A 12,415-nucleotide genomic window follows, 5' to 3' on the forward strand; every position below is an offset into this window, starting at 1 on the left:
TTCCTTGGAGTCCTCCAGGTGTCCCCCCAGCTGATGCGGGCACATGTCCCTATTCTTTTAGACCCCAATCTTTCCCAAGCTGACATGTCACCAGGTGACAGAGTAGTCCAGTGGCCATGACACAAGGAAAGCCCCTGCACCCTATAAAATCCCCAGCCTGGACGGCCACTGCACTCCACTCCACAAAGTGACAGGCAGATTCCCATAAACCTTGGATAGAAATTCCATGTGACAGGCACCTTGGACAGTAGCCATAGAACTATTTCTGTTCCGGACTAACATTTTATTTATGTATTTATGTATGCATGTATGTATGTATTTATTTATTTATTGACAGAGTCTCTCTCTGTCCACCAGGCTAGAGTGCAGTGGCTTGATCTCAGCTCACTGCAACCTCTGCCTCCCGGGTTCAAGCAATTCTCCTGCCTCAGCCTCCCAAATAGCTGGGATTGCAGGCGCCTACTACCATGCTCAGCTAATTTGGTATTTTTAGTAGAGACAAGGTTTCACCATGTGGCCAGGCTGGTCTCGAACTCCTGACCTCAGGTGATCCACCCGCCTCGGCCTCCCAAAGTGCTGGAATTACAGGCACGAGCCACCGCGCCCGGCCCAGACTGACATTTTAATAACAACTCTTAGGCAAAATAGTAAAAGGGCAAAGTCTCCCACTTTCTTTCTGGGAGCTGGCTGGCTTGGGCGCTGGCTGGAACCCAGTGTCTCCACTGTCTGTGTGACCTCGGGCAGGCCCCTTCCCCCTCAGGCAGCTGCAGGCAGGTGTTGGGCTAGACCTGTGGTTTTCTGACCTGGGTTCCACAAAGCAAGCTCAAGGACTGTCCTGTGGATGAAGACGACCAGCAGCAAAGCAGGCAGGGCTCTGCCTTCTGGGGCAAAACATTTGCAAGTAATAATGCTGAAAAGAATGTACGAGTCCCCAGTCTCCTCTCCTTCCAGTCAGTGTCCAGCCCAGCCCTTTGAACTGGGTGGTAAGCTCACTCTGGAACCAAAGACAAAGCCTAAACAGCCACTGGAAGGTCTGGGACCCACATCAACCCCCACATCCGCCCTGTCTTCTCACCGAAGACATTTTTTGTGCTGCATGCCTGGTGCAAAACGTATTAATGACAGCTCTGCCTATCCCTGTAACTGGCTTCTACGCAGGCATCTCCCTTCTCCTCTGCTTCACCTAGCAGGCATCTTCATCAAAGTGTGCCAGCACTAAAAGAAACATTTAAAATCAAAATTAGGTGAAGCACCACCACCATTATGAGATTCTATAGAGTCTTAATGTTCACCCAGTTGAGATGCTCTGCTAAATTAGACATGGAAAATTGGAATTGATTGCTCGCATGTGGGGCTTAATTAAATGCTCTATTTTTCTCCCTGGTAATGTCCCAGGAGACGGGTCTACATTGTTTTAGTCTAGCCTTGCCGAACCGCCTTTCCTTTGTGCTGATTGAATAGGGGAGAAGTGACAAGCAAGTTACCAGGCAGTTTCTTCACCCCTGTTGGCTGAAAGGCCTCTTATGTTACCCAGAAGCGCTTGTGTTCTCTGAGGCCAGTGGGCACGACTGTAGCCAAAGGTGGACATCTTCCAGCCGAAGGCAAAGAGAAAACAGCCCTTCACGGCAAGCCATTTCGTGTTGTATTGTGGACGTGGTTGCCAGCGGTAACTGGGAAACTTTGACTCAGCATGTTCTAGCCAGACAGAGTTGAGCCCAAGTAGTGAGCTGGGGAAGGGTGAATTAATTCTTCAATGGCATGAGAGGGATGCAAGACTGTACTGGGGACCGCTGACTCTATTTCGATGGCTTTAGGACTTTAGAATATGGTAAAACTGGAAGTCCCACTGGAAGACCATCGATCCGAGCAGGGAGTTTCCACGAGGGACGCGTGCACCTCTGCGGATGACGTGCATTTCACAGTGCAAAGTGTCCAGTGATTCCATCGGATTCTCAAGGGAATCAATGACCCCTCCAGAAAGATAACAAATTCTTAAGTAAATCAACTCCCTCATTTTAAAATGGAGAGATTAAGCCCGGCGCAGTGGCTCATGCCTGTAATTGCAACACTGTGTGAGACCAAGGTGGACAGATCACTTGAGCCAAGGAGCACAAGACCAGCCTGGGCAACATGGCAAAACCAAGTCTCCACAAAAAATACAAACATTAGTGGGGTGTGGTGGCGCATGCCTGTAGTCCCAGCTACTCAGGAGGCTGAGGTGGGAGGATCACCTGAGCCTGGGAGGTCGAGGCTGCAGTGAGTTATGATGGCACCACCGCACTCCAGCCTGGGCGATGGAGTGAGACCCTGTCAAAAAAAAAAAAAATGGAGAGATTAAGGCTCAGAGAGGGAGGGTCACCAACCCAAGGCCACACAGCCAGGTCATCTAGTTAGATCCAAGTATCCCAGTTTCCAGCAGATCACTCTGTCATGCTGCTGCTGTTGGGCTCATCTGAAACAGCATCCAAGCCCTCAAAGAAAAGATTCAAGATGAGATTGTAACAACACTTTGCCATGCTGTCCTGACCAGATGTCTCGGGGTGTCCCAGGTACTTTGTGTAACAAAGTTACACAGATCAGTTTCACCAGACTTTCGTTTTCTCATTTATCCCAGGGAGAGTTTAGACGAGAGGATTGAGGTCCTTCCCAGCTTGGACAGTCTGTGACTCTGGGAAGGAGAGCTCATTGCCACAAGTGATACCATGGAGAGGGGCAGATAAGAACACAGAGAGAGACGAGAAAGAAAAACAGACTCTGTCCCTTGACGATCCACAAAATTGCCCCCTTGGCAAAAATCAGCTAGTAGTCCAAGTCTGAATGTAAGTTCACTGAGCTCTCTTTCCACCACCCGCCCACTGCATCAGGGCACCTCGCCCACCATGAGGCCTCATTCTGGAAGCGCCTGGCTACCTGGCTGCACACACTCAGCGGCCTGCCTTTCTCCAGCAGCATATTAAACTCCCTGCCTCCTCTTCCTCACAGTGACATGTTAATCCTGGGGATCACCTAATGAAAGATTACTCGTCACCAAGCAACTGATATTTTTAACATTTTACTTGGAAAATATGTCAAACCCACAAAAAGTTGCAAGAACAAAAATAGTGCATAAAACACCTGAATGCCACTTTTTTTTTTTTTTTTTGCATTTTGTCCATCTGCTTTCTCCTTTGCTCCATCTATATTTTTGTCATATCTACATGGTATTGTTAATAATGGGTTTATTGAACCATTTGAAATTAAGTTCCCCACATCATAGCCCTCTGCTTTCTAAGTGCACCTTTATTTTTGATTAATTGATTGACTGATTTTTTTTTTTGAGACAGGATCTTGCTCTGTTGCCCAGGCTGGAGTGCAGTGGCGCAATCATAACTCACTGCAGACTTGACCTCCTGGGCTCAAGCAATCCTCCTGCCTCAGCCTCCCGAGTAGCTGGGACCACAGGTACGCACCACCATGCCTGGCTGATGTTTTTTATTTTTTGTAGAAATGGGGTCTCACTATGTTGCCCAGGCTGATCTCAAACAATCCTCCTGCCTCAACCTCCCAAAGTGTTGAGATGACAGGTGTGAGCCCACCATGACCAGCCTCATTGTCACTTTAGAATGTGGTGACCAGAAGGCTCAGCAGAAGACTCTCAGCCCAAGGAGTCTTAGCTGGGAGTTTCCACGAGGTTCCAGAGGTCTATGAACCTCTGGGGGTAGGTGCACTTTAAAATGTTAAGTGTTCAACAATTTCATTAGATTCTCAAAGGAATCCTTGACTCCTCTCCCTGCCCCTGCAGAAGGATAGGAAGCTCTAAAGTAAACCAGTTGCCTTATTTTAGGATGGAAAGCCCAAGGAGACCCTAAATACATCAGTGTATAGATCCTTAGAATAAGGAGATTCTTACAGAACCACAGTACATTTCTCAACTTCAGCACAATTAACTTCCATGCGCTACTTTAATCTACTGTCAGTTCCAATTTTGTCGGCTGACCTAATAATATCCTTTATAGCCTTTTTTCCTCCAGTACAGGGTCCAGCCTAGGATGGGATATACCAGATATTATATGTATGGATCCTATCTCTTTAGTATCCTGTAATCTGGACCATTTCCCCAGCTTTTGACTTAGATGGCATTGAAATTGTGAGTTGAATATAGCACGCACACAAGGACGCTCATTTTGTGTTCGTCCACTGTCTCCTGGTGCTTTGAGGCCATGCGTTCCTGGCCAGGACATTACATAAGTGAGGCTGTGTCCCTCTAAGGGCATTGAGTCTGGGAGTGCCATGTCCTATGAGTTGTTTATTTAGGAGGTGAGCCCAGGAGTACTGGGGAAGTGACCCCAGGACATGCTCGCAGGGGAGTAGAGATTGACAGAGGGGATGAAACGGGGACTGCCTAACGACATTCAAATAAAAAATGAAATTAATGTTGTGCCTGCCCCCACTCCAGCAGGCAGATAGAATGTACAGCAGGCTGGGTATGTGCCAGCCACCCAGACCACCTCTGAGGACAGTGTCTCTCCCTTACAGACAAACAAGTCCCCAAGGCTCAGAGCACGTCATCTCTCTCCAGCTGTGACATGGAGGGGACCCTGTCCAGCTTAGGCATGACCTGCCTCACACATTGTTTGAGCTGAAAGAATCTTAATGGTCACTGGCTCCATCCTGCCCATTTTACAGGTGTGGGTGGGAGGCCCAGGGAGGAGGCATAATTTGGCAAGCCACACAGCCAAGGGTGGCCATGCCAAGACTCAAAACCCAGGCTCTGAACTCCTAGCCTGCTGTTCTCAACTCTGTGCCGCCCAACCCCCGCCCAGCGCCAGCCTCTAGCCAGTGCTGAGGTCTGTACGTGATGTCTAACCAAGGGGCACCTCCAGGAATCTGATGTCGGTTAAAAATAAAACAAAGGGAAGCCGCTGTCCCCGCGGGCCCTATGGCCTCCTTGTCGTCCGCAGTTGTCTGGTCTGAGGTGCACTTTGCTGAGTTGAACAGAGCCCAGCCCTGCCTCTGCGGCAGCCTACTTCCAGATGACACGTGGACAGCCGTGGAGCCAGTGGCTCAGCTGCTGTGCGGTTTTCATAACTCACCTTTGCTGTAAGGGGAACAAAGCCGAGGGGAACGCTGGGGTCCATGTGATGTGACTTGGAATGAATTCAGATGCCCTGAGCTAAAATTAGCCAATCTTGCTACTTCCAAAGGTTTCCATTGTACCAGCCTGGAATAAGATCCCCTTTGGTAAGTTCAGCAGCTTCACCTTGCACCTTCCTAACGAAGCATTCAGGGCGCCCACCTCCCTGCAAATCTCAGAGAAACATTAAACGATATTAAGAAGTGATGCTGTGGCATCCTTGGTATATTGGGGTGGGGCCACTCATGAGGCCTGCTGGGGTTGACCTTGAGGATGTGAGAGATTCGCCCTGGAAAGGGGGTGGCAGGGGCCAGGTATCACTCACCTCAGCCCACCACCAAGACTTGAGTCAAAAGTTACCTATAGGCCGAGCACAGTGGCTCACACCTGTAATCCCAGCACTTTGGGAGGCCAAAGCGGGCAGATCACAAGGTCAGGAGATAGAGACCATCCTGGCCAACACGGTGAAACTCTGTCTCTACTAAAAATACAAAAAAATTAGCTGAGCGAGGTGGTGCATGCTTGTAGTCCCAGCTACTCAGGAGGCTGAGGCAGGAGAATTACTTGAACCCGGGAGGTGGAGGTTGCAGTGAGCCAAGATCGCGCCACTGCACTACAGCCTGGTGACAGAGCAAGACCCTGTCTCAAAAAAAAAAAAAAAAAAAAAGGTTGGGCCTATAATCCTAGCACTTCAGGAGGCCAAGGCAGGAGGATCGCCTGGGCCCATGAGTTCAAGACCAGCCTGGGAACACAGCAAGACTCCCTCCCTAAGAAAAAAGAAAAAAAAAGTTATTTCTAATTAGCTGGGCATAGTGGTACCCAGCTGTACCTGCAGGCCCTGTGGCCTCTTTGTCACAGTCCTAGCTACCTGAGAGACTGAGGTAGAAGGATCACTTGAGCCCAGGAGTTTGAAGCTGTAGTGAGCCGTGATCATGTCACTGCACTCCAATCTGGACGACAGAAAGAGACCTTGTCTCAAACAAAAAATAAGGTTGGTGGGGCAATGTTTGGTTTCTGGGGTAGCATCTCTTAAGTACCCACCATGCACCAGATATTCTCACACTTTGGAGACCGTAATGAGCAAGACAGATGCCTGTGTGGACCTAGGGTGGCAGATGGAGGGGAAGTAGGAAGGCAGGGCACAAATACATGAAGAAGGCAATGGGTGGATACGGTAACTCACACCTGTAAGACTTTGGGAGGCCAAGGCAGGAGGATCACTTTAGCCCAGGAGTTGGAGACCCACCTGGGCAACATAGCAAGACTCATCTCTATTTTTAAAAATCTTCTTTATTTTAAAAAAGACAATAAACAAGACAAGCAGCCAGGCACAGTGGTTCACGCCTGTAATCCCAGCACTTTGGAAGGTCGAGGATGGATCACAGGTCAGGAATTCAAGACCAGCCTGGCCAACATGGTGAAATCCCGTCTCTACTAAAGATGCAAAAATTAGCTGGGCATAGTGGCATGCACCTGTAATCCCAGCTACTCAGGAGGCTGAGGCAGGAGAATCACTTCTTGAGCCCAGAAGGTGGAGGTTGCAGTAAGCCAAGATCACACCATTGTACTCTAGCCTGGGTGACAGGGCGAGACTCCGTCTCAAAAAAAAAAAAAAGACAAGCATGGCTTGTGACAAGTCCCAGGAAAAAAGGAGGCCAAGTGATTACTCAGAGTCATCATATGTAGGGGTTGCCACATTCGCACAGGCTCCTGAGGAGGTGCTTCTTGGTTCTCCCAGATCTTGGGGTTCCCCAAGAGGCAGACCCTGGAGCAAGGATTTGAGTGCAGGCATTTCACCTGAAGATGATCCCAGGAAACACTAGTAGGGGAGAGGGGGCTGAGCCAGGTATATCAGTCTGTTCTCACACTGCCAATGGAGACATACCTGAGACTGGGTAATTTATAAAGGAAGGAGGTTTAATTGACTCACAGTTCAGCATGGCTGGGGAAGCCTCAGGAAACTTACAATCATAGCAGAAGGGGAAGCAAACACGTTGTTCTTCACATGGAGGCAGCAAGGAGAAGTGCCAACCAAAAGGGGGAAAAGCCCCTTATAAAACCATCAGATCTCCTGAGAACTCACTCACTCTCATGAGAATGGCATTAGGGTAACTGCCCCCATGATTCAATTACCTCCCACCAGGTCCCTCCCACAACACATAGGGATGATGAGGACCATAATTCAAGACACGACTTGGGTGGGAACATAGCCAAACTGTATCAACAGGGAAAGGAAGGCAGTCAGTACACAAGGGGTGTGATCAACCCCGTAGACCACATGGGCAACTACAGTTGGAGCTCCTGTGGGGACTCAGGGAGACAGAATACACAGGGGAAATGCCAAGGGCTTGTTGCACCAAAGTAAATTTCACTCTCATACAAGACTCCCATTCCAATGTCCAAGGGTAATAGCTCTAAGAACTTTCTTTCTAAAACACACCTGTAAATATCACTTAGGAATGATTTGTTTCCAAGTTGAAGAAACTCTATTCAGACTTCATTAAACAAATGAACAAACAAACAAAAGAAGTATTGACTCTTGTAACTGAACATCCACATGGGAGTTCAGGTGTGGTTTAATGCAGGAGTTCAGCCAATGTCATACAAGCAAGCTTAGATTTGCATCTTTCTCCTGCCTCCCTGGGTGTGTCAGCTTCACCCCCAGGTTCTCTTCATGGCCACAAGATCACTGCACAAGCTCCAAGTCTCACACTGTCACTCCACAAAGCCTTCTGGGAAGAGAAAGTCTCTTTTTCCAAGAATTCCAAGCGTGTGATTTTGGCCTTATTGGTTCTGCAGTGGGTTACAAACACCTCCTTAAACCAACCACTGTTGCTATACTGATCGATTTCTGGGAGTCAGGGGTCACCCTGGAGCAGGAAACAGGTTCAATCCCACCTAAACACTGTGGTTAAGAATGGAGAGGGTGAGGCTGGGCACGGTGGCTCATGCCTGTAATCCCAGCACTTTGGGAGGCTGCAGCTAGTGGATCCCCTGAGGTCGGGAGTTTGAGACCAGCCTGGCCAACATGGTAAAACTCCATCTGTGCTAAAAATACAAAAATTAGTCAGACTTGGTAATTCACACCTGTAATCCCAGCTACTTGGGAGGCTGAGGTGGGAGAATCGCTTAAATCTGGGAGGCGGAAGTTGCAGTGAGCCTAGATTGCACCACTGCACTCCAGCCTGGGTGACAGAGCGAGACTCCATCTCAAAAAAAAAAAAAAAAAAAAAAAATGGAGAGGGTGAAGTTTCCCAGTGGAAAATCGGGACTTTGTCCCAAGAGAGAGGGAAATGCGCAGGGCAGCAACTCGGGGCAATGATCACAGAATCTGTGGAGTGTTGGTGGCATGTCAGCTCCCGTCTCATGGCTTCACAAGCGTCACTTAATCCTACCAGCAACCGTCTGAGGAGGGTACTATTATCCCCACTTTACAGATGACGAAAGAGACACAGGCAGTTTAGGTAACTATCCTAAGGTCACCTGGCTCTCAGTGATGGATTCAGGATTCAAACCCAGCCTGTCTGGCCCCACACTCCACGCTCTTAACCTCTACTTCCTACTCCCTCTCGGAGCCCCCCACCTCATCCACCTATATTACCCAGTGGGCTCTTTGGAGTTCTGTCTCTCACTACAAAAATGATGTTAAGATTGACCGGGCACAGAGGCTCATGCCTAATCCCAGCAGGCAGGTGGATCACCTGAGGTCAGGCGTTCAAGACCAGCCTGGCTAACATGGTAAAACCCTGTCTCCACTACAAATAGAAAAATTAGCCTGGCGTGATAGTGCACACCTGTAATCCCAGCTCAGGAGGCTGAGGCAGGAGAATCGCTTGAATCTGGGAGACGGAGGTTGCCGTGAGCCGAGATCCCACCACTGTACCCCAGCCTGGGTGAGAGACTGATACTCTCTCAAAAAAAAAAAAAGCCACAAGCCCAAAGGCATTGAAAACTTCTATCCGCACTAAAGGTTGCACGCAGATGTTTATAGCAGCTTTCTACATAACTGCCAAACTGGGGAACAACCAGGATGTCCTTCGGTCGGTGATGGATCTAAAACCTATAGCACATCCAGACAGCAGAATATCACCTAGCAACAAAAAGAAATAAGCTATCAAGCCTGAGAAGACATGGAGGGAACACAAACGTGTTAAAAGATAAACTCGGGCATGTTAAAATTGTCATGCGTATATTTGAGCAGACGATTCAGGAATCAGGCAGTTCCAGACCCCCGGTGGCTCAGGGCTCTCCCCAGGAGGCGTTGTGGGTAGGACACTTTTTTAGAGATGTTCACAGAAGGAAAACAAAGAAAATATTTGATTGGCTAAAATGGCAAGTCCTTAGTTAGAGGTTACTTGGAGGCATCTGATTGGTAAAATCTCCAGTTAGGGGTTAATTGGTGGTTTCTGGTTAGGTGGGCCTAAGTTTCATTTTACTGTTCCCGTTGAGTCAGGGTTTGGTTTGCTTATGTAGGAACCCCAAGCACTGGAACTGACTCGGCCTAATGGCCTCACAATTAATTATTTTGACAAACGTGTTTTACCAAGTGAAAGAAGCCACTCTGAAAAGGCTACCTACTGTATGATTCCAACTCTAGGGCATTCTGGAAAAGGCAAAACTATGGCAACAGTAAAAAGGTCAGCGTTGGGCCGGGCACAGTGGCTCACATCGATACTCCCAGCACCTTGGGAGGCCCAGGCAGGTGGATCACCTGAGGTCAGGAGTTTAAGCCCAGTCTGGCCAACATAGTGAAACCCCGTCTCTACTAAAATATGAAAATTAGCCAGGCATGGTGTGTGCCCATAATCCCAGCTACTCAGGAGGCTGAGGCAGGAGAATTGCTTGAACCTGGGAGGCGGAGGATGCAGTGAGCCAGACTCTGTCTCAGAAAAACAAAAGGTCAGCATTGCCAGCGGTTGGTAGGAGGAAGGATACATAGGCAGGGCACGGAGGGTTTTAGGCAGCGAAACTGCTCTGCAGGTCACTATAATGGTGGGTCCATGTCTGTATGTATTTATCCAAACTCATAGCAGGTACACCACCGGGAGCGAACCCAATCTCTGGGTAACAATGATGTGTCAATGTAGGTTCATGGATTGTGACAAATATACTGCCATGGTATGTGGGTATATGGGAATCTCTTCACCTGCCTGTCCATTTCGCTGTGGACCTAACACTGCTCCTATAAAGTCTTTTTTTTAAATGACCAGTCTGAGAGTCTCCCATGCATAAAGCCCCAACACAAGACTTTTCACACCTTATTTCATTTCATCCACAGAGCAGCTCTTCAAGGGAGGCCCTCAGTTTACAAATGAGAAAATCAAGGCACAAAATGTTCCACTGATAGTAAGAGAAAAGTCAGGATTCGAACTCACGTTTGCTGGTTCCAGGGCCTGTCCCCTTGTTATCAGACTGCACTGGTGTATTAGTCTGTTTTCATGTTGTCGATAAAGACAGACCTGAGACTGGGTAATGTATAAAGAAAAAGAGGCTTAATGGACTCACAGTTCCACGTGACTGGGGAGGCCTCACTATCACAGCGGAAGACAAAAGGTACGTCTTACCCAGCAGCAGGCAAGAGAGGGACTAAAAACCAAGCAAAAGGGGAAACCCCGTATCAAACCATCAGATCTCGTGAGAGTTATTCACTACCACGAGAACAGTATGGGGGAAACCGCCCCCATGATTCAATTATCTCCCACCGGGGCCCTCCCACAACCCCTGGCAATTATGGGAGCTATAATTCAAGATGAGATTTGGGTGGGGACACAGCCAAACTGTATCAGCTGCTATACACTGTGAGGCTGTTCTCTTCCCTTCCTGGTGGTGGAGAGTGCAATGGGTTTGCCAATACCTGGTTCTTCTTCCTCTGTGCCACCACTGGCCCACGGTTCCATCTTCCCTGCAGGTAGGGGTTCTGGTCAGTGGGGTGTGCAGAAAGGGTACAGGGCACTGCCAGGACTGGCTGCAAACATCTCTTGCATGACCCTCTGCCCTCCTCCTCCCTTCCACGTGCCTCAGCCCAATGTAGAGGATCCTTCCAAATGCTCCAAAGCCCTAAGGCAGAGGTCAGCAAACTGCCTCCCATCTGCAACCTGTTTTTATAAATACATCTTTCTTGAAACACAGCCGGGCTCTTCATTTGGGTATCGTCTCTGGCTATGTTTGCGCTCCATTGGCAGAGCTGAACAGTCACGACTTAGAGTCTATGGCCTACACTGCAAGCTGAAAAAGTTTACTCTCTGGTCCTTTACAGAAACGTCTGTAGGCCTGCCCTAAGGGAAGAGGGCTGCAAGAGGGAGGCGGCAGCCTGGCTGCTGATCCCCTGCGCTGGTGGGTGGCCTGAGCAAGATGACGCCTGTAGTAAGTCCCTGAAACTGTGGGCTGTCTGTTGCAGCAGCTGGTCCACCCTGACTAACGTGACCCTGCATGTCATGGATAAAGGGCTCACGTCCCACAGAGGCTCTAAGTGCTCCCAAACCAAACCACACGTTGGGCTGATTATTTCTCGTGGCCCAATAACAAGATGCAGATGAACTGGAGAGAAGGGAATTTTTATTTCTGTCACCAGTTACAGAGAGAAAGCCTGGAAATTATCGCCAGACCAACTCAAAACTACAGAGTTATCCAGACCTTATACACCTTCTCAGCTATAGGTCTACGTGTAAGTGTGCATTCATCTAAAGACATAAGTGATTAACTTCTTTTAATGTATAACTAAGGTCTGAGTCCTGAAGCTCTTCCTCTGGAGCCTCAGTAAATTTACTTAATCTACATGGGTCCAGGTGCTGGGGTGATTACCCTTATCTTTCCTGCTAAATCATGGAGGTTTGGGGAGTTCCTTTAGTCCCCAATAAGGCTTGTTTGTGGAGGCCTGGGGAGCTTCTTCAGACCCTCAGTAACACTTGTTTAAATCTAAACGGGTCCCGTTAAGAATTCCTTCATTATCCTGTCGTGCTTCAAGGCCCAGGAAAAGCCCAGGCAAAACTCTCGGGGGGCTTTTGTGACAGTCCAGCCTTTGCAGAAGGACACGGGCTCTCTCAGCTTCTAGTATTTCACGGAACCACTCGGTCAGTGCTGAAACCGTTGTTATGGAGGCCTGCGTTAGTGACACCTGGCCTGCCACACAGAGCCATTCAGACCAGCACTGGCTTCCGGCCCTGGGCGGGTGAGGAGCTTGGCCTTTCCAGCCGCCTTGGCCCGTCCTGCTGGTCTGCCATCCTGGGAGGAAGAATCTGCACCCAAAGTGCATCAGCAAATACTCACAGAGAGAAACACACACTCAGACCCAGTCGCCACCTC

The sequence above is a fragment of the Papio anubis genome, chromosome 18 (genome assembly GCF_008728515.1).
Source record: "Papio anubis isolate 15944 chromosome 18, Panubis1.0, whole genome shotgun sequence".
NCBI lineage: Eukaryota > Metazoa > Chordata > Mammalia > Primates > Cercopithecidae > Papio > Papio anubis.